Genomic DNA, 24,290 nt, shown 5'->3' on the forward strand with positions numbered 1-24,290 from the left:
TTTCCTTCTATCCTTTGTGCTACTGTTCTAATCATTTTGTTTTTACATATATTATAAACAACACAATACATTGTTATTATTTTTTTCATTAAACAATCAGTTAACTTTTAAAGAAATTTTAAAAAATAAGAAAAATGTCTTTTTATACTTATCCACATATTTATTATTTCTGGCATCCTTCATTTATTTGCATAGATCCGGTTTCCATCTGGTATCATTTCCTTCTGCCTGAAGAACTTCCGCTAACAATTACTTGCAGTATAAGTTTACTAACAACAAATTCTCTCATATTCTGTTTGCTGAGTATAGAATTCCAGGCTGCTTTCTTTCCTCCAGCACTTTAAAGATGCCATTCTGTTGTCTTTTAGCTTGCACAGTTTGCAATAAGAAGTCTGTAATAATTTTAATTTTTGTTTGTCTGTCTGTATGTAATGTGCCTTTTTTCTCTGTCATTTTATCTGGTTTTCAACAATTTGATTATGTGCTTTGGTGTAGTTTTCTTTGTGTTTATCCTGTTCAGCAGTCGTTGAGTTCTAGAAATTGTGCATTTGTAGTTTTCATTAAATTATAGAAAAGTTTAAGCTATTACTTCTTCAGTTATTTTTCTATCCCTCTCTTGTTTGTCTGCATAATTGTGTCCCCAATTACACAGAGGTTAGAACACCTGATATTGACCCTCAGGTAACCATGGCTCTTTTAATTTTTTTTTCAGTCTTTTTTCTCTCTAGATTTCATTTGCATAATTTCTATTGTTGTATCTTCAAGTTCACTCACCTTTTGCTCAGCTGTATCTAATTTGATTTTAATCACCTCCAATGGAATTTTTATTTTAAATATTGTATTTTTTATATCTAGAAGTTCTCTTCAGGTGTTTTTATATGTTCCATTTGTCTGCTTATTGTGTTCATAATTTCCTTTAAGTCTTTGAGGATATTGAGCCTATTGAAAATAGCTGCTTTAACTGTGTTGTTTGCTAATTCTGTCCTTTCTGTTTCTGTTAATGTTGATTTTTGTTATGGGTCATATTCTCGAATTTTTTTATTTTTGCATGTCTGGAAATATTCTTTTTTTCTTTTTTGGATGCCAGACATTGTGAAGGTCTCATTATTGACTGTTCGATTTTTTTTTGTGGTCTTTGAAGATTGTTGGTCTTTGTTCTGGCAGGCGGTTAGGGTACCTGTGGATCAGGTTGATCCTTTCAAGGCTGTTTTTAAACTCTTTAGGGTGAATATAGAGTAAGTTTTGTTCAAGAGCTAATTAAGCCCCTCTACTGAGGTATAACCTTCTGGGGCATCTCTACTCAGTTCCCTGCGTGTGCAGTCAGGTCTCTTCACTCTGAATTGTGGACATCTTCATGATGATGATCAGTTCTGTGTGCTCCGAGGATTGCTTAGCTTACAGATCCCTGGTAATTATTCTCTTCTCACAAACATTCTCACGGTATTTTATGCTAGGAATGAAAATTTATTATTCAACCAAAGTCTCAGGGAACACTTATGCAAATTTCTAGAACTTTTTATCCATCTTCTGTACTCTGCCCCATGAATCATAGATATAGTTTCTCTGAACTCTGATTTATGTCTCTTAATTCAGAAGTCTTCCAGGCTATATTTACATTCTGCCTTCCTAGTCTATGGTCTGAAAGTTGTCCCCAGTCAAAATCTGGGGCAATTGTGGGATCATCTCATTGGTTTCCTTTTCTGAGGGATCATGGTCCTGCATTGTTTTCAATGTTTGAAAACAGTTGTTTCACAGTTTTGTCTAGCTTTTTAGTTATTTACAATGAGGGTGTAATTCTGGACCCTGTTACTCTATAATGGCTAGAGGTGGAGAAAGAAGCAGTGATTTTATCAAATGATTAAAAGTGGTGGCAATTTGTGGAAGTAAAGTTGACTATGGGATTAATTATAAAAATATATATATATATATAGTTTTATTCATTGAATGACCTGATCTTATAAATGTATACCTGCTGCTTAAAATAAAATTATTCATAAAGCAATAGTGATATTTATAATATAGTACTGTTTTTAATTTCTCATAACAGGGTCAGAATCTTTATAAGATAATATTTTGTATAGCATTTGTATGCAAACTTGTTTATTCCTAAGAGTGCTGAATTTCCAGTAAGTAACTGAACAAAACAGGGACATTAAGAATATTTATTTTTTAAAAATTTGATTTTTCAAGAGAACTATCAAAATTATAATAATAATAAAACTCGATTTTGTGGCATTTCCTTACATTTAGCACTGTGCGTGGGTGCTTATTTATATGAGTTTGTAGGCTTTTCAGGATACTTCCTGTAATAGGGGTTCTAAAGTTCTTAATCTCTTTGCCACAATATTTTAAAACAGTAGAAGATAAGTTCAACTATTAATTTACTATCAAATATTTTACTCCTGACAGTCTCATGCAAAATTTGAATAGTAAAGGTGAGGATTACTCATGTTTTTGATGTTGTTATAGTTCACTATTTTGTCATTCTTCACTGATCTCTTCAGATATTTATAACAACACTTAGTGTTATATAGCAGTCAAATTTCACTGGGACCCTGTATCTCCTGCAGCAAATTCAGCTTCTAAGTCAGAGGTTGCCTACTTTTGTTTGCAGGCCCGAACCAGCCTGTAGACATAATTTTTCAGCCTGTACGTGGTTGGCCCATACACTATTTTTTCCATCCCCAGAGCAATCCTGACTTGTAACAATTTTTCGAGCTGCCCCCTTCAGATGGGGCATAATTTTTCCAGGTTGTCATTCTCATGATAACGCCCCATTGTAGCTGTTAATGTTCACTTAATTCATTCAACATGTATTTATTGTGGCCTAAGACCTGGCCTTTTCATTCCTGTATGTTACATGCTTGATCTCTTGTCTATAGTGAAAGGGAGCTAGAAGTAAGGAAAGGCAGACAATTTCAAAAGACTGAAAAATAGTCCTTATATGGATTTACATATGGGTTTTTGTAGTTTTCATTTCAGGTTATGGATTTAAGAACCTTAAGTTCTTAAAGAAGAAGGAACAAGCAGTTGTATTCATCATAACTCAGTGTTCATTTCCCCAAGTGGCTGGAAATGAATAAGGGCGCAGATAACCCCACAGTCCCCAACTACAGAAAACAGAAGAAAGATTGGATCAATACGGAAGTTGGCAAAAGCCAACTTTCTATGGAAAGATGAGATGGAGAGTGGAGAATATCTATTTCCTTTTCCTCCTCCATCAGCCAGAGGCAAAACTTGCTGCTCTCTTAATTTAAACCTTCGTCATAACAAGACGTTTGTTTAGAGAAAAACCTGCTGTCCCATAGCTGGTGATTCAATACAGATAAAAATTACTAGGCAGAACATAGATTCCCTTTTGATGGATATAAATGGGAAATATATAAAAGGAAAATATAAGAAAAGACAGAAGGCTGTTTTGTTTTACATTTATCTTGGAAGAAGAAGAAATTAGGAAGGCTTAGAAAACATTTTGTTCTCTGATTGTTCCTTTCTTTCTCTATTAATTTGCTTTTCCTTTGAGCAGCGTGGATGACTCTGCATTGTGAAACGTATTTGGAGGAGCAATACTATAGGTTGGCCCATCTGGTGGAAGAACTTGTTCCCTTTTTTACAAAACCTTGCCTGTGTGTTATGACATCATTCCTTATAAAGGTAGAGATAGATTATTGTGCACATATAACATAATGAATTTATATGAGATATAGTGACTATCCCATGAGTGAGGGAAAAAGACATAATTTGGAGTTGGAGCCTAGAGTGATTTATGAAGGTCATTGTCTTATAAGTTCAGATGCTTTCCATATGGCGTCGGAGAAACCCCCTTATGTACTATATGTATAAAACATATGTAGCAAATTAGTTTCACTTACAATTTTTTTCCCCAAATATGTTTTGGTTTAAAAATGACAGTGTCTTTTGTTTATCTGGTCTGTAAAATACGACACTTATTAATTTTTCTGAGAGAGGGGCTATTTGTTAATAAGAACTGAGAGTTTTTAAATGAGACAGACAGAATCGAACTGTGAGCCCCTTCTACACTGGACCTCGCCACGGCTTGGGTGCCAGAGTCTTCCATCTCATTGGATTTATGGCTTAACTTCTGTATCACGCTTAACTTGAGTGTGCTCAGCAATGTGACCTTGTCTAGGAAGAGGAAAAATGGATTGTTCACTTTCCAGCTGTAGTGTATTATATTTCCATCTAATTGCATTTTCAAATAGATGTGAATATGCAACTACTTCCACTTAAAAGGAAATTGCTCTACTTAAAGAAAAATGGAGAATGGATTAGAAGTTATATTCAAAATTGAAAGTATTTTATACTTAAAATAATAAGCTTTTGTTTGGCCTAAGCAGAAATCCCAGTGATGGCTCTTTTTTTGGCATCAGTGTTTCAGTTGTGAAGACATAAAGTGTACGTGCTCTCAACCTCTTGTCCAGTATTTCTAACGCTTTATAAGAATTGTCTCGCTTTACAAAACTTTGCCCCACTAGAATCTGTAGTGTGTGTGTTCTATTTTAACAATAAAAGCACGAGTGGTTTTCCAAATTTAATTTCAGATTTTGTTTGAAAAATTTGTAACACACTTTAAAAATCTGGAAACTCACTGGGACAAAACCAAGGCTGGAAATCAATGGAGTTTTAACCCCAAAGCAAAAGACTACCGACACATCTTTGTTGAGAAGAGTTTCTTGTGTTATTAAACATGTGTCTGGCTGGATCTATCAGCTGATCTGTATCTCATTTATGGTATCTATACAAAATGAAATATTCAGCTAGAATTATAGAATTTTTACAGTCATATAATCTCTAAGTCATACGTTACAATAGTGTAACAATTGTTCTTTGGTTTGAAAACCCTGATGATTGAAAACTATTTTTAGAAGATAAAAGTAAAGTACCTAGAAAATAATTAACTGGGGGGGGGGGAGAATTGGGATCTGAACACGGAATTTTTTAGTTTTTGATTTCCAGATTTAATTTAAAATGAATATGTGTATATGCATATGTATTTGTATATGCACACACATTCAAATTCAGCAATAATATTCAGTCATCACTAGGTGATGGGTTTATGTCAGCCCATCTTGGCGAGGTGTTCACAGGCTCCAATCCCATGCCACCAAAGCTTGATATTGTACTTTAATTCCTATGAAGCATTCAGGGTCTGTGCACCAGGATGTGTGAGTTGTCTACTTATTTCTGGAGAAAGAATTGTTCCAGAGAAATCTTAACAATTGTTTTGACAGCTAGCTTCCCAGCTAATGCTTTTCCTGTGGATATAGAAGGAGTGCTGGTCTTTGAAACTGTCAATTTATCTCTTTCAGGATCACTATGATTCGTTTGCTATAATGAAAACTTCTCTTCATGTAAGCAGCCACATTTTGATCTCAGTATAAATCTTGCTTTCTTCATTCTTCTTCCAGCAGACAGCTCACACAGATGTGCCCTGTATCTCCACAGCACAGTCTTTTGCAGCCACGGTAGTGTGATTTTGAGTGTGAATAAGCAGTGCAGTAGCAGACTCTCTGGCTGTCTTTCTCCTTGTTCTGTGTGTTCTAGCTACGTGTGCCACATTGCTTAGCAGATTTCCGTGGGATCCTGGTTGGCTTTGGAGACTGAACAAGAAGGATACAATTTTGTGAAGTCTGAACATCTGCCAGAGTCAGAGATGGCTTTGGGGATGAGCTCATCCTCAGGTAGCTCAGCTAACTACTCAGCCCAGCCATCGTCGGCCAGATTCACTCCCCTCGCCCCATCGAGAGTTACTAATGTGTCTCAGTGGACACGGTGGGATAGTCAGCCAAAGAGCTAACCTCCTCCTCTCTTGGAGTGGGGGTGGGGACAAAAATGGGGAAGAAGGGGAAACGTGAAAAGTCATTCTGAAGGTCTGTTTGGATTTCTCACACCGTGACATGTAAAACAAAACAAACAGACAACAAAAGGCAGAGACTGACATGCCCTAACTCTGATTTCCCCCACGACGGGTCTCACTAGACCCTGAGGAAGGATGTCAGTCCAGATTCTCTTTCATCTTTGACCAATCTTTCTCAAACTATGCTCACAAAGAATGCTGGTGGCCTGCTCAATGTGGTTGATCACTAAAAGTTAATAAAGGTGCTTTCTCCTGATTCACAAATTAATTAAAAAAGTAAATAAAAAGAAAATATGTGAAACAAAGTGATATCATGGCTAGAAGCTTCTCGGTATTACTATTTTATTCTGCAAATTTATCTTAAATGTTTCAAATTATGTCTACACTTATTTAACACTACTGTTTGGCAGGCAGTGTGCTAGGTTGGAAATATGTAAATGAATCATATACAGCTTCTATCTTTGTTGGTCTCCAGTCCAATGGAGCAGACAGACACACAGATAATTTCATTTTGTTGGAGAGCAGTAGCATGTGAGCCATAAGCAAATGACTATGAATTGAAAAAGTTTGAAATCAGATTTTCTTAAATGTTTTGGAAGATGCAGTGATTTACATACACGTAGCATAATGTATTTTCCATTAATTATTAATTAACGTATTTTAATTTATTTAATATATTTAATTAATTAATGTCTCTTCCATTAATCAATATTTTCCTAGCTCTTGTGATGTCATTAAATGGTGGTATGGGAAAATGTACCATCTCTGAAGCTGGGCTCAAATCTCAGCTCGAGAGCAGAGTGAATTTCTCAGCTTCAGCTTCTTCATCTGCATTCCAGAAGGGATGACACTTTGTGTGCAGGATTGTTGAGACCAGAGTGGGGAAGTGCCAGTACCTACTGCTGCTGTGGGATCTCCTTTCCTACGTATCAGCTAGGTGGTGGTACAACATGTTTTTGGATACTTTAGTGATGGGGAACAGATTTCCTGGAGACAAAATAGAATGGCTAGAAGGAAATAGGGACTCAAATACTAATAATTCCCCAGGAATTATTATGAGTTGAGGCATAACGTGGGGCTATGGTATGGCTGAGGAATTTGCCGACTTTCAACTAAAAAGTTCGTCCAATTATTACCTGTGGTAATTGGCGTATTGCTATTTCATCCTTCAATTTCTTCTTCTATGTGTATTTTCTTATGATATTAGAGAACAAGCTATAAAGGAGCATCAGAGTCACCCAGTGCTGCCTCCTCTGTTTTGGAGTTGACAAATGGAGGCCCCTGTCTTTCTGTTAATTAGCAGTAGACCTGGGAAGACGCAGTTGTGTTGAGCTCAGAGATCTGTTCTCTGTCTCACCAGGTTTCTTAACTCTGCTTGCTGCTGGTCACCTCCTGGCTGTTTGTGTGCACAGGCTGGTTTGCACATCAGTCTTCTGGGTGGCAATGATAATTGTTACTGCAGTCGTTGGTTACTCTCGTTATGGTCCCTTTTACAGGAACTTCTTTTCTTTTCTATTTATTTATTTATTGAGATAACATTATATAAATTTCAGGTGTACATCATTATATTTCTGTGTAGACCACGTCATGTTCACCACCCAAAGACTAATTACCATCCATCACCGTTACACATGTGCCCTGTCACCTCATTCTCCATCCTCCCTCCCTTCTTCCCCTCTGGTGACCACCAATCTGTTCTCTGTATCTATGTGTTTGTTTGTTATTGTTTTAATCTTCTACTTATGAGTGAGATCATATAGTATTTGACTTTCTCCATCTGACTTGTGTCACTTAGCATAATACCCCCAAAGTCCATCTGCGTTGTCACAAATGGCAAGATTTCATCTTTTTTTTTTTTTAAATAGCTGAGAGTATTCCATTGTCTATATACCACATCTTCTTTATCCAATCATCCCTTGGTGGACACCTAGGTTGCTTCCAAGTCTTGGGTATTGTGAATAACACTGAAATGAGCGTAGGGGTGCATATATCTTTAGGCATTTGTGTTTTCATATTCTTTGGATAAATACCCAGCAGTGGAGCAGCTGGATTGTATAGTAGTTCTATTCTTAATTTTTTGAGGAATCTGCATGCTGTTTTCCATAGTGGCTGCAACAGTTTACATTCCTACCAGCAGTGCGTGAGAGTTCCCTTCTTTCCACATCCTCTCCAATACTCGTTATTTCTTCTCTTGTTAATTATAGTCATTCTGACGGGTGTGAGGTGATATCTCATTGTAGTTTTGATTTGCATTTCCCTAATAATTAGATGTTGAACATCTTTTCATGTGCCTGTTGGCCATCTGTATATCTTCTTTGGAAAAACTTCTGTTCAGATCTTTTGCCCATATTTTAATTGGGTTGTTTGTTTCTTTGTTGTTGAGATGTATAAATTCTTTATAGATTTTGTATATTAACCCCTTATTAGACATATGATTTGCAAATATCTTCTCTCAATTGTTAGGTTGTCTTTTCATTTTGTTGATGGTTTCCTTTGCTGTGCAGAAACTTTTTAGTTTGATATAGTCTCATTTGTTTATTTTTTATTTTGTTTCTCTTGCCTGGTGAGAAATGGTATTTGAAAATATGCTGCTAAGACCAATGTTGAAGAGCATACTGCCTATGTTTTCTTCTAGAAGTTTCATGCTTTTAGGTCCTACATTCAAGTCTTTAATCCATTTTGAGTTCATTTTTGTTTATGGTGTAAGATAATGGTCTACTTTCATTCTTTTGCATGTCGCTGTCCAGTTTTCCCAGCATCATTTGTTGAAGAGACTTTCCTTTCTCCATTGTATGTTCTTGGCTCCTTTGTCAAAAATTAGCTGTCCATAGATGTGTGGGTTTATTTCTGGGCTCTTGATTCTGTTCCATTGATCTGTGTGTCTGTTTTTGTGCCAGTATCATGCTGTTTTGACTACTATAGCTTTGTAGTATATTTTGAAATCAGGGAGTGTGATACCTCTGTTCTTTTTTCTCAGGATTCATTTGGCTATTCAGAGTCTTTTGTTGAGGAACTTATTTTCTTAATTATTCAAATAAGCGCTGTTAGTAGACAGATATTTTCCAAAGTGGCCTTTATTGCTCACTTAGATTGAAAACATTAACGGTCTTTGGGGATATGCTTGAAAATAAACTGTGCTCGTTTTTTCAGTAGACTCATTTTCTTCCTCCCCTAACAGCTGGCTTTGTTTCTTCTAAGTTCTAAACTTTTAAAAGCACATTTCTTTTCAGTTGTATGTTAATATTTTTCAGAAATGTTCATTAAATGGATCAACTTTTCCACCCCTTTCAACACTAGAGAACAAAACAAGTTGAATCATGTCAAAAGCTAGTAGTCCACTGGGATAATACAAGCATAATGCTCCTTCTGGATATAATTTAAAAATTTGAGGGCCATATCACTTTGTGAATTCTATAGGGGCTTGTTAAATACCATGAGGGAAGCAAAGTTTGTTATATAGAAACCCAAATACATTTTTATAGCTTTGAGTCCTACAGCTTTGAAGAATATATTATAAAAATGACCCCATGATCCGCATACTGGAATTTTACACTAGGTTGTCAGGTTATGAATCAAATCTTCTGTTGTATAATACAATAAATGCTTAAAGATTTATTGCTTTTAAAATACGGAGTAAACTTATACCAATATATAATATGAATTCCCTCACAGCACGTATTATTGCTAAATAGTTAATTAAACATATTTTGGTGTGTGGAGTGTTTGCACTCTTGGCATTTCAAAGCACCCCATTGCCAAGGTGTAGCTACTAATTAAGCATTCCTTGAGGGACAGACACTGGTCTAGGAATTGCCTCAGAAATCATTCAAGAGCACTCTAGGAGAGCAGTCACCATAATCCATGATAAAGGCTCTGCTGATTCATTGGTTCACATGGCTCTTTACTGTGTGTTTCTGGTTATTTCCTTTTATACATAAGAGTCAGTTAATAATAAAATTAATGGACTTACTGCTGCAGATCCATTAGTCTGATAATTTCAGGCTCATTCCTCGTATAGTTCTATTCTGTTTGAGAAAAATGTAAAAGAAAATGGAGAACACACAAGAACAAGAGAGAGGGTTATTGTCAGCAGCGTTTCCCAGCAGTTATTTCTCAAGTTTCCCAAGAATTGCAAGAAAATCCTTAAAGGACTGCTGGATGAGTTAAGAGACGGCTGTTGAAATTTAAGTTGCAGTTGTAAGTTTCAAATTTATGCTACTAAATCACATGGAATTCCCTTTTTCGTGTTTGTCAAGGTCATAGACCTCATGAAGTCAGGTGGGCGAGGTTTACCACATCCCACTCAGAAGGGCATGTCCATTCTTGAGTCACCACCAACACCCAATGCTGTGCCCTGTGTGGATGAATGGAAGGCTGCTTTTCAGTGTGCTGTCTCTGATTGTTCTTGAACAATTCCCACGTGTTCTGTAATTTCCCAGATGTTTTGCGAGTACATTACTTAGGATCTGGTTAGGCAATGTGATTTAATGAAAGGAACAAAGGACTAGGATGGAGGACCTGCATCTTATCCTGGATTGTGTGCCTTTGGTGGGGTAATCTAAGCTCCTTGAATCTTGATTCCTGTCTCTGTGATAACTTCTTAGCCTTCCTTGCCTGGTGATTGTGAGGATCTCGTGAGACAACGTGGTTCCTTGTAGGCTCTGACATACTAAAATGTAAGTTGCTGTTCTCATTGGTAACCTAGAGTCGGCAGACTTGGCTCCTTCCTTCAGTCTTCGGTGGTCGTTTTCGCTTACCTTTGCATGCTGTCTGCTCTGCTGTTGCTACAATGGTGGCAGTGGTTGGAGGAGCTGAGTTTTGTATGTGTTCTCGGCCTCCTTCACGGGGTGCTCCTTCTCTTAGTTGGCATCAGTGTAACCTTTCCTTTACATGAATAAGGTCCTGAAATAAGTCCTTAGCCTCTGAGTTGAAAAGTTTTTCCAAGGACCCACTCTTTGAGCCAGTTGAAAACAGCTATGGTTATGCCCTCTACTGTCTTCTGTTTCACACAGATGAAGTCCACACAAGGCCCTGTGTGATTCTCTGCCTCTGCCTCCCTGTTGTTCTGGTCATCTTCTACCCCTCTCCTTCTTACTCACTCTGCTCTGGCCACAGTGGCTTTTCTCCTTGTCCAATGAGCCTACTGCATTCCTGGTGGTGTGGTGGCGCTGCAGTTTCCTCTGCTTGGACAGCTCTCCTCTCTTCCTCTTCCCGGCAGATCTGCTCACAGTTGGTTACTTCTGGTTATTCTGGGCTCAGCTAAAATAACCCTACTCTAAGACAACCATTTTCAACCCTCCAATTTCAAGAAAGTCCCTCTCCCGGCCCCTTCTCTTACCCGTGACCCTGCTTTATTTCCATTTCCGCCAAATCTTCTCTTTGTTTACGTGTTCACTTGTTCATTATCTGCTTTTCTTGCCCTTCACCACAATGTAAGCTGCGTCCTGAGGGCAGGGACCTTTCTGGGTACCTAGGCATCTAGAAGAGTATCTAACGCGTTGTAGCACCTCATAATTTCTTGTAGAATGGGTGAATTAATGAATACCAGTACTTCCATTAAAAAAAGAAAATAATATTAAAGTTGCATGAACCAAGATGTAAGTAAATGACTTACAATGCAATTATGCTTATTCCTCTTTTGTGAAGGCGTTGTATTTATTTATTTATTTGGGGGAAGACTAACCCCAAACTAACATCTGCCACCAATCCTCCTCTTTTTGCTGAGGGAGACTGGCTCTGAGCTAACATCTGTGCCCATCTTCCTCTCCTTTATGTGGGACACCCACCACAGCATGGCCTGACAAGCTGTGCATAGGTCCACATCCAGGATTCAAACTGGCAAACCCCGGGCCACCGAAGCAGAACGTGCAAACTTTTCAGGCCGGCCCCTGAAAGCATTGTATTTTTAACCCAGCTTTTACATCAAATGTTGTCTTAGTTATCTATTATTTTGTTACAGACCACCCCACAATTTAGTGACTTAAAACAAAAATTTATATTCCTCACTATTCTGTGGGTTGGCTGAGGCTCACTTGGGTGGTTCTTCTGCTGGGATCTCGGAGTGGGTGGGGCTGGAGCATCTATGCTAACTTCAGCCATCTCCTAATGTGGCCCTCTTTCTCGATCTGAGAAGTTTGACTTCTTACATAATGGCTAGCTTCCAAGAGAGAGCCATCCAAGCAGACAAAAGCATAAGCCACAATCTCTTAAAGAACAGCCTCACTTCTGCCACATCCTATTGGTCAGAGCGGTCATAGAGTCGACCTAGATTCAAGAGGAGGAGAAATAGATAGACGAGAGGAATGGCAAGGAAGGTGGGGCCATCTGCACTTCACCACAAGAGTGGTCTTTTCCTGAGAGAAGAAAAACCAATTTTTTATTGTATATCCACTGCAGTATGCTAGATGCTGGGAATAGAAGAGATTCACAGTCTCTGGGGAGGTGTGCTGTGTAACTCAGCGTCTGGAGTAAAGAGACTTGGTCTTTCATTGATGTCCAGTGTGTTTTTTGAGGCTGGGCAGATACTGAGAAGTTTATCTCCTGCTTTGCATTTCTTGGCTGCAAGGAATTAGTATCTGCGTTACCTCAATCTGCAGTGATTATGTAGTATGTTACGAAAATGGAGAATAATCCATTCTTCCATTCTGGGAAATTAGGAATTTGGATATCTTCATAGGATTTTAGTGAATCTTTTAATTTTTTTTTCATATAAGCAAGTCTTGATTACCCATGCAAGTATAATTGAATCCTACAGTTAACTACCATGCATGATTTTAATCAATAGCTTCAGTTTTCTCTCTCACCAAATCCTTGATCAGAACTGCTAAGTGTTCAGGGGAGTGATTCAGTTTTTCTCTCTTTCCTGTTCCGTTATGTGGTCAGGTGCAGAGGTACCGTGTGAGGACAGGCAGGCAGGTAGCAGAAGGACAATGCAGAGGGGCAAGAAACTCAGGTAAGCAATCGCTTGCAACTCAAAGCATCAAAATGCCCCAGAAAAACTTCATCTAATTCGCTGACACATGCTTTTATCTAGTCTCCTAGAAGGGTCTCTTCTTCTTCCTTGGATTCTTCCACATGGCTGGATCCCAAATCTTTTGATCTTATTACCTCTATTTCTTGAGCTCTGGGTGCTCCTTTCCAAATATGTAAGAGACACCTGTACTGGCCTGCCACACAATCACCCTAACTTGTTCCAAAAGAATCTGTCACTTGCGGCCCCCTTCAAGCCTGTTTTCTTTCAATATGCCACACCTTGGTTAATGCCACTGCCATCCACTAATCACCAGTCAGAAGCACTGGGTCTCCCTTGACTCTTTTACTCATATTTGGTTTTTATTTAAGCTGGATTTTTCCAATCTCTTGAATATGTTTTGAATCTCTTTCCTCTTCTCTGTCCCCACCTCTGCTGATTTTGTTAATGCATTCATCTTATCTTGCCCACAAAATAGCAATAAAATGGTCTTTCTGCCTCCAGTCTCACCTTCTCTTAGATGTCTTCTACAGTTTTGTCAGAATTACTTTTAGAAAAGCTATTCATCTGCTTAAAATCCCTCGTGAATCTCTGTTGCCCACTGGTTAGAGAACAAACACTTCTTAGTAGTCTACAAGTCACCCAAGGTAGTTTGTAACCTTACCAATCTTTTACTTTTCAGGTTCCAACTTTTGCTACTGCTAACCACCATCCCAGAAACCCTTATCCTTATCGTTCCAGAAAACTTCAGGCTCTTTCATGGGCCCATGCCTCAGCATATGCTATTGTTTCAACTTCGTGAGATCCACTTCTCTATTATGTCTGGCTGACGGACCCAATTCATCCTGTAAAGCTTATCTCAGTAGCTTTACAATGGCCTCTTGAAATCATTTGAGAACTCCCACCACTATCCCCCAAAGAAAAAGGTATTTCCTTATTCGTGTTCCAATAATACCTTCATAATTTCTTGGCTTAGTGTTTGAATCCTGTATCGTTCCTCTTCTGCTAGTGCTCTGCAACATTTGAGTTGGGCGGTATCACTAGTCTAAGTTTAAATGAAGTACCATAACCCTACTAATTAAAATAGGAGTATCTAGAATACTGTCTGGCACTCACTATGCCTTCTCCTCACTGGGGTTGGCATTTTCTCCTCCACCAAGCAATCATAGATTCGGATCCACAGCAATCACAGTCTAGTTGCTCTTGAATGTTTGATACAGTCCCACATGATTTCTCTCCATAAATGCTAAATTCACAAATCTTGTTTTAATTTGGTTTGAAACTGATTAACCATATAGTTATGAACAAAACTATCTGCCATTTTGAGACCCTCCTTTCCTTCCTTCCCTCCTTCCCTTACATATCAAGAATTACTTAAGTCACCCATGTTTGTCTTACCCATGACTCATTGAACCAAATCAGTATTGTTTATAAAAGTCATTATAAGTGACTATTTTTGGTATATAAAAAATTTTCAGTCCATTTCAAGAACTCATAGAGGATAAAAAAGAAAGCTGTTTGTCCAAGTTGTTTTCTAAATTACAAATTATTTCCCTTATTCCATATCTCAACATAAGGCAATTTGTTTAATATTCCACATTTTTCCAACAGTTGTAACATTTGGTTAAATACTAAATACTAAGGACTTTTCCCTCTGATTTTGATATTTTAATGAACAGATCTGTTTTACTTTATTTAAACTTAGACCTTTAACAGTACTGCCTGACTCAAACTGTGTAGAACACAGGCAGAGTGGTAAATACTGAATGCCGATGTTGAATGATTTTCTGATGAAAGGGATGTATTGTTGATGCCAAGCCTTCTCCTCATTCCTTGCATGAGTATGGACGTTCTGCTTATATCTGTGGCAGCCAACTTTCAACCACGACAGGACAGAACAAAAGACTCACAAGGATGCTACCCTTGACGTACTTGAACAGCTCAAACCATGGAATAGCAGCTGTGTATTTAATAACTTTTGCCTTGCGAGGAAAAAACTTAACTTGTATGTTTGGTACGGGTGTTGAAGAGATGGGTGTTCCCACAAAACAAGTCTGAGTAAAGGAAAGGAGGCTATTTTAGGTAAAAGAGTATTTGTTAAAGCAGCTTGAGTTAATTAGATCTCATCTTGGCCTTATTTGTTTCTTTCTTGTCTTCATGCCGTTCTCCTCTCACTTAGCATTGGCTACCTTCAAGTTGACTGGCTGAATGGGAGGACCACACCCTTAATTTGATCTTTCTCCTGAGTTACTTCATTTGACGAAGAAATTTTACTGGAATTTTTGTTCAAAGTCTTTTTAAATGCCACATCTTACTGTGTCTAGGAAATAATTTGGGGTATGGTTGATGGTATACAGAACATGGAACCGACTGGAAGCAAAGCGATTAGAAGTCCATTGTATTCGAGGGAATTGATTCCCTCCAAAAATACACTAGTTTAGAAAGCCTTTGACTGCTCATGACCATGCAAACCATGACCATGCAAACATTGGAGCCCTGAATTTTCATGAGTGGAATGTAGTTTCAAAGACTTAAGAGCCTTCAGAGACAACTTGCTCCTCAATACCTGCTTTAGATGGGCATCCTCCTAGAGGGCAGAGCCAAGGGCCAAGAGAACTAAGGAGGAGGGAGCTCCTCACAGAGAACAGAACCAGGATTAAATAAAGACACTCTCCCCACCCCAGAAGAAGGGCCCACACAATGTCTGCCCAGTGACGTGCATATAGCTCCCATTCTCCCCCTTTCTGATGGGGTGTTTATTGAAGTCATCTTGTCCCTGTTCCACCATTGAATATATTGAATATTGAGTTTACATGGGGAAAATCAAAGGCCCAGATCAGGTCTGTACTAGGGAAGAAATAAAGTTGGAATTGGATAAGTGACTGGAGTTTTTACTGGACTTTTAAAAATCAGAAAGTGAGGGTCTTTTTCATCTTAAAGTAGCTGGAAAAATTATAGGATCTACTTGAAATAATAGCAGAAATAATTGCTAACATTTATATAGAACTTTTTATTCTACATTCCAAATACAGTTCTAATATTTATATTACCCCAAATAATATGTATTAGTTTAACATATTTTAAGTAACTTATATTAATTATAATCAGTTGTGGGAGCTAGGAGCTGGGATTGAGACCCTGGTGGTCTGGGTCTCTTGAGTCTGAGCTTTCCACTACTACTCTGTATCGCCTCCTTCAGCAGAACTGCCTCTACAGAGAGCAATCAAAGGCAGCAGCGGAGAGAAATAAAACTGCTTTCTGTCTGCACCCCGTTTAGCCCAGCCTGTCTAATGAAACCGGTAGACATGCATAAGAAGGCAGTGCCTGTCTTCAAGGATCAGTGATAACCGTGAAACTGGAGAGAAAATCGTGGTCCTAGAAATGTAGATCTGGTCTAATAACCCCAACTACCAAACTAAGAGAAGAAATGAATTTCTTAGGGAGTGGATACAAGGTGTCCAAGTTTGAGTCTGTTGAGATATTTTGTATTAATTAGCATGCACCTCAGTGGAATGGGGAGGGGCAATGGCAATGGGGATGTTGTGAGAATGAAGAGCTTGAGAAGGAAAATAAAAGAACTTGAAGAACATTGTGTCTCTGGAGCCAAGACTTACAAGGAGAAGAGTCATCAATGTCATAAAAAACAAAAAGGATGCCAGAGCAAGTAATCATGAATAGAGCCTTTGTGAGTTCTCTTTTTCATTTTTTCAAGGGAACAAATTTTGCCTTGTTAAAATCAATTTCCTGCCCACAGAATTTGAGTTATTTTAACTTCAAGTGCAAAATGAGAGTTAAGTTCAAATGAAGTGTCCTTTTCTTTCAGGTTCTACCTAAACTGTGCTGAATGTTTGGCTGGACCACATGCAGCAATGTTAAGTAATCCCAATAAATGTGGCACTCTCTCGTTATCACAAATAATTTGCCTAACTTTCATGATTCATGATTGTGGGCTCCTCCAAAGAAGCAACAGGGTATCTGAGGCTTTTCCTGATAGGGGTGAACATAATTGAGAACAAATCAAGACCTTCTTTTTCCCAGTGAAATAAATTCAGTGTTGTGAGTCTGGTTCACAGACTGAGTTTATGTCGGGGTGTCCCAGATGTCTCTGCAGCTTCCTCTTTGTATCAGATGACAACATCCATTGACTCAGTCTAGGTGGTTGCCGATTTGTGCAGCTGCTCCTCCTACTGCTTCTCGCCCTGGACAGCCACTGATTGGGTTGTACTGTGGCTTTACCACGTCTCTGAGGACGCCTATAAACCACCACCTGCATCCTCACAGGCCGGGGAGAGGACAGAGCCGGAAGCACTACCCTACAGAGGTGAAGCTGCCACCAGCTGAGAGCAAACCAGTGGGATACTTTTATGGTTTGTTGGGAGTATGACATGACAAACTAGAGCCAAAGAGCACTGATCAAGCACAGTGTCCCTACTTTGTTTTTTCTTTCTGTGCTTACTCCTCAAATTGTCAGGCTGACTTTGTTTACTCTCAGTTTGAGGGAGCTAGCCTTCTTTCCAGGTAACTTTAAGGCAATAGCTTTTAAGTTCTTTATTTTCGTTTCTTAAATTACAGATGTAGTAATGCAAAACAAGGAGTGCCAAATTTTTCTTGTAAGTCCTTCATAAGTATTTCTTTTAAAGACGTAGACTCGCTGTGAACCTTTCCTCTTCCCTCTTTCTGTAGTCCAACCCCACGATGGAGAGTGAGCCTGCAGGAAAAGAAGGATGGAATGGCAGAAAGTGGACTCGATCCATTTCTCATTAACTCAGACTGTCCTGGTTTAGAGACAGCAGGTCTACGCTCTGAAGCCCCATTGATTTAGCTTCCGCAGTCAGCTTCCCTGGTTCTTCACACCTTAGAACTTTACTTCACCTTATTGCTATGATGGGTCAACTAGCACATGAGGTACATGCTTGTCTTTGACCATATTAAAGGACATTACCTGAGGAAATGATGAACCTAATTCTTCTGGTTCCTGTGTCACTCATCCATCTCTTACATTTTCTACGTATCCTCAGAAAAGCATTATCTCACATGCACCATTTCAGATATTTTATCTGAGTAGGCTGAAGAATCCAAGTTAACCAGGCCTAGTTATAAAGACCTAGGGCTATTCTAAAGAAAAGGTCTGTGTAGGAAACTTACTGTAAGAATTCTACTCATGCTGTCATTCTTAGTGATGGAACAAATTCGTGCTTTTCTGCATACGGGGACAAAGCCTACGCAGAGATTTTAAGTCCTGAGTTCTGATTAATTATCCAGGGCTTTGTCTCCATTGGCTCTTCAAACTGCCACATTCTTAAGAAGAATTCTGAAGGAAGATCATGAGGAAGACACAAAAGATGTCTTGGACATCCTCTTAAAAAATTTAACATTTTATAATGATTTAAGTGCAAGCAAATCAGAGACACATGGATTACATTTCCCTTGGAATACACATGGGCTTGAACAATTAAGGGAAAACAGGCTTGGCACATTGTGGTTGGGTATTATTGAACGTAAAACATTTGGGGAAAATATTTAGTTTTTTTGACAAGTGCCAACAATGACCAAGCTCGCTCATCTGCTTTCCCTCTCCTTTGCTCTAGCATTAGCCTGGAGTTGAGGGCTTTTGAGGTGAGAGGCTGCAGTGGGGTTTGTACTCTTTGTCAGGATAAGCTTGCCTTCTCTCTCTAGCCCTCCACCCTCTTTACCATGTCTCCCACCACACTGGGGATGAATATTTCACCTTGAAGGGTAATATTGTTTGGGGACAATATGTTTCAGAGCTGAATAAATTCACTCAGTATTGAACTCTGTGGAGCCCAGAGAGGGGGTTAATAAATCCTTATTGCGCCGAGTTGACTGAATTGCTTAAAAGAATCATCTGCCTTGTAGATGTATTGTGCGATCGTTGGCCACATTGTGCCTCGCTGTGAACTCACTGCTTCCTTCCTCCTTCTCTCTTCCACAAATATTTGTGGAGTGCCTATTATGTACAAGATAATGTGCTAAATCCTGCCAGGGGCTGGAGACTTGATCTAAGGTATTTCTGAGTGGTGACAACCCTAGTATAAATGTGTAGACAAGTACTAGGTTGGATATTTTGAGGTTCCACTTCCCTTTTTGGCATTTGCAGATGATTATGAATAACCCATTATTTGCTCTCCTGCTATTCGCCAAATCTTCATTTATGTGGTGTTTCTGGCAGATATGCCCTTTGATACTGATTCTGTAGTAGAAACAAATTTAATTCACTCATAGATAGGTGGTCTGATTCTTCCTACTTGAAGGGCATTCTAAATGTGAGTCTGCAGGCAGGAAGCCATCCAGGGTGATGTCACATCAAGATATGGCCTTGCCCTAACATCTCTGTGGAGTTTGCTTTTGAAACTTTCTACTTGCACAACCCCCTATTCCCTGTTACCAAGGTTTATTGGAATTATAGCTTTAAAAAAGTAATGAGCAACAGCAAGTTAAAGAAATAAGAAACTATAAGAGGCGTATAATAGACAAGACAATTGTAGGCAGTCTATTCTTCCAAATCAGGACAAGGGAGATTATTGTCACAGAAATAGTTGAGTCTACTTTTCTGCCCTCCACCTCTGTATATGTGCAATCTAGAAACAAAGGCCAAATCTGGAAGTGCAAAGATTCATTTTTTGAGGTTTTTTGGGAGAGCATCTTTTAACTCTTGAAACTTCCAGGACAGGGGAACATCGAGACCCTGTGAGAATGTCAAAGAGAACTTCTCAAAGGACCCAGTGGTCCTACCATCCATAGCTGTGTCTCTGTCCTTGCTTTTTTTGTGTGAAGAAGATTGGCCCTGAGCTAACATCTGTGGCAATCCTCCTCTATTTTGTATGTGGGATACTGCCACAGCATGAATGATGTGTAGGTCCACACCTGGAATCTGAACCCATGAACCCTGGCTGCTGAAGTGGAGCACGTGAACTTAACCACTACGCCACCAGCCCGGCCCCTGTCCTTGCTTTTTTCTCCTTTTTCCAACAGATAAAATTGGAAAGAGTTGCTGTTGAATGAATATCTCTTTGCTTAACGGTCTAGTCAAATTTTGCAATATGTGAAAGGTGCTGCCAAGCATTTTAATGGAGAGTTAAACACATGAAAAATCATTTGCTTCCCCTCTTCCTGTCTCAGAAGAACGTCCTTTCTGTGACTCTCTAGGATTCTTGGGCATGGCTGAGATAATTTTTTTGCTTTTATAATTTATTTTAATTCATTGTAAGTCACCAACTAGATTTGGAATCTGTACCTATTATATGCTTCTCAAACTTTTTGTTAAACCAAGATGAGTTGATTTTTCTCTTGACTTTAAGGTTTTAAACTTTAAATCTAAATCTCACTGGAAAATTTTATTGAAAGTTTCTAGATAACATAGCAACCATTACTTTGCCAATATCTCATATAATCACCTGTATGCCTCTGTTTTCACATTTGCATCTCATTCATCTACACAGCATTAGTAGGAAAGTCCCTTTATGGCAAAAAGAAAATGAAAGAAAAAATAAGAGTCTATGAATATTTTCTATTCTTTGGCAAGATGGTAGACTTGAAAAAATGATACAGAATTGATGACTTTTTCCAATTGCTAAATTGGAGTTTAATAAAAAACAAAAACAAAAATCACTGTTCATTGTGGTCTGCAAGGAGGTTTATACCCATCACTTACCCACTATAAAATGGTGACAGGCTGTTTTTTAAGGCCGATGATCTTCTCTCAGGTACTGATATTAGTAAAAAGTCTCCAGAATGTATCGCCTGGTTTTAAATCTCTCTACTGCTGAGTTCTTATTCTAGTGAAACGTGTGGGTCCGAAAACAGATAATGCATGCAAGACACCAAACAAATGTGAAGAATGACTAGCATTCCTGAGGAAGGTGGTTGTGTGCAATAGATGTTCAACAAAGATCTGAATGAGGTCTAGATGTATGTGTGTGGGCTAGTTATCTATTGCTGTGCAGCAAATAACTCTAAAACCCAACGGCTTAAAACGACAATCGCTGGTCATCTCACAGTTTCTGTGGAGCAGGAATTGGGTGTGGCTGAGCTGGGTGGTTCTGGTTCTGGCTCAGGTCTCTCATGTGGTCATGCTGCCGAGCTGCCCCTGCTCGGCTCTGAAGATGCAGCGGGGGGAGGCTCTGCGTCCAAGCCCAGGTTGTCAGTGGTCAGAAACTATCATTCTTTTTTTTTCAATTTCATTTTATTTTATTCTTTTCCAGCTTTATTGATATATAATTGACATGTAAGTTTGTGCAAGTGTGTAAGTTTAAGGTGTTCACTGTGATGCTTTGATCCTTATATATCACAAAATGATTCCCACAGTAGGGTTAGTCAATACTTCCAACCACATCACCTAATTACTATTTCTTTGTTGTGGTGAGAACATTTAAAGTGTAATTTCTTAGCAGCTTCCAAGTATACAATACAATATTGTTAATCACCGTGCTGTAGATTAGATCCCCAGAATTTATTCATTTTATAACTGGAAGTTTGTGCCCTTTGACCAATATCTCCCAATTTCCCACATGCCCCAGCCTCTGGCAACTACCATTCTACTCTCTGTTTCTGTGAGTTCCCCTTTTTCAGATTCCACGTGTGAGTGAGATCATACAGTATTTGTCTTTCTCTGTTTCACTTAGCACAACGCCCTCAAGATCTACCCATGTTGTTGCAAATGGCAGGGTTTCTTTCTTTCTCCTGGTTGAATAATATTTCATGGTATGTATACACCACATCTTCTTTATCCGTTCCTCTACAGGCAGACACTTAGGTTGTTTCCGTATCTTGGCTATTGTGAGTAATGCTGCAATGAACATGGGGATGCAGACATTTCTTCAAAATCCTGATTTCATTTCCTTGAACATTTGCACAGAATTGGGATTCCTGGATCATGTATTAGTTCTATTTTTAATTTTTAGGAACCACCATACTGTTTTCCACAGTGGCTGTACCAATTTGGATTCCCAACAACAGTGCACAAGGGTTCCCTTTTTCCCACATCCTCACCAACACTTGTTATCTCCTGTCTTGTTGATAATAACCATTCTAACAGGTGAGAGGTGATATCTCGTTGTGGTTTTGACTTGTATTTCCCTGATGACTGGTGATATTGAACATTTTTTCATGTACCTGTTGGCCATTTGTATAACTTCTTTGGAAAAATGTCTATTCAGATCCTCTGCCTAATTTTTAATCAGATATTTTTCGTATTGAGTTGCATCAGTTCCTTACATATTTTGGATACTAACCCCTTATCAGATGTGTGATTTGTGAATATTTTCTCCCATTCTGTAGGTTGCCTTTTCATTTTGTTGATGGTTTCCTTTGCTGTGCAGAAGCTTTTTAGTTTAATGTAGTCCCACTTGTTTATTTTTGTTATTGTTGCTTGTGCTTTTGGTGTCATATCCAAAAAATTGTTGCCAAGACCAACGTCAAGGGAACTTTTCCTTACATTTTCTTCTGGGAGTTTTATGGTTTCAGGTCTTACGTTTAAGTCTTTAATCCACTTCAAGTTAATTTTTGTGGGTGGTGTAAAATAGGGGTCCAATTTCATTCTTCTGCATGTGATTATCCAGTTTTCCCAGCACCATCTTTTGAAGAGACTATTCTTTCCCCATTGTATATTTTTGGCACCTTTGTTGTAAATTAATTGCTTACATATGCATGGGTTTGTTTCTGGGCTGTCAATTTTGTTCCATTGGTCTACATGTCTACTTTTATGCCAGCGTCATGCAGTTTTGATTACAGCGGCTTTGTAGTATAGTTTGAAATAAGGAAGTGTGATGCCTCTAGCTTTGTTCTTCTTTCTCAGGATTACTTTGGCTATTCAGACTCTTTTGTGGTTCCATACAAATTATAGGATTGCTTGGAATTTCGATAGTGATGGCGTTGGGTAATATGGACATTTCAACAATATTAATTATTCCAATCCATGAACATGGGATGTTTTTCCATTCATTTGTGTCTTCTTCAATTTCTTTCATCAATGTCTTGTATTTTTCAGTGTATAGATCTTTCACCTTCTGGGTTAAATTCATTCTTAAGTATTTTATTGTTTTTGATGCTATTGTGAATGGGATTGCTTTCTTTTTCAGATATTTTGTTGTTAGTGTATGGAAACACAACTGATTTCTGTATGTTGATTTTGTATCCTGCAACTTTACTGAATTTATTGATTACTTTTAACAGTTTTTTGTTGGAGTCTTTAGGATTTTCTCTATATGAGATCATGTCATCTACAAACAAAGACGGTTTTTCTTCTTCCTTTCCGATTTGGATGCTTTACCCTTTTGGCCTCTTTGTTGGCTGCCCGAGCGTCCTCATGGCTTTCCCCGTGGAAGTGATCCAAAAAAGACAGAGAGAAAGAAAAAGGAAGACAAAGAGCCTAAGATGAAAGCTTCCGTTTTTTTATAACCTAATCTGGGAAGTGACATGCCATCACTTCTGCTGGATGCTATTGTTCATGCAGACCAACCCTGGTGCAATGTGACAGGGACTACACGAGGGTGTGAGCATCAGCAGGTGGGGCTCGTTGGGGGCTGGGTTCCACAGTAGGGATGTGAGACACAAGTAGCAGGGTAGTCTTTGGCTTTTTTCACTACAGCCGTGCAATTGTCAATGTTTATTTTTCTCAGCTGTTTGTTTTCTAGGTCATTAATCTTTACAAACATTACAAATCATTAATCTTTTACAAACAGTACAAATATTTTTCTTTTATTCTTTCTTCTTCGGTCACAAACTGGAAATTTTAATTCCTTCACTCTTCCATTTTAAAGAGGCCTCAAGGTTTTTCTACAATTTAACCAGCAGATGGAGCATGAAAACCTGACATTTTAAGAGCTACTTTCGTGAGGTTCCACATAATACTGTCTTTAGCTTTGGAAGGGGCCTTCGCACTGGTTTAAAAACATGGTCAGTGTCATTACTAGAATCCAGGTCTTTGGACTACCTGCGTTTCCCCCCACACCACCTGCTTCAATTGGAATCACTCGATGTTGCCTCCCAAGAGCATTAAGTTCAGTTCATTTCAAGCATTCATTCATTCATTCATTCCTATTGTGTTGAATTCATGCAAAGATGAATAAAACAATTCCTGTCCTATAAGAGATTACAGTCTGGTTGATGAGATAGAGAAGTAACTAATAATCTCAATGCAATATACTAAGGACCAGGATACCTCAGCGTTTAGGGGTATGATTCCTAGGGACCATGTCGTGGATGTTGGATAGGAGAACTTGGGCACAATACCTTAAATAATTAACAGGAATTCTATAGGTAGGGTAGAGTTTGGGTGACAGAAGGGCATTCCTAGAAGAGGGAGAATGTGAGGAAAGATAGGGTGGAGAGAAATAGCCTGGTATCTATGGGAGACCAAGTAGTTCCATATTTCTGGTGCTCAAAAGAAAAATTAAGGTTAGAGTCACTCAAGTTCACTGATTG

The sequence above is a fragment of the Equus przewalskii genome, chromosome 2, assembly GCF_037783145.1.
Source record: "Equus przewalskii isolate Varuska chromosome 2, EquPr2, whole genome shotgun sequence".
Taxonomy (NCBI): domain Eukaryota; kingdom Metazoa; phylum Chordata; class Mammalia; order Perissodactyla; family Equidae; genus Equus; species Equus przewalskii.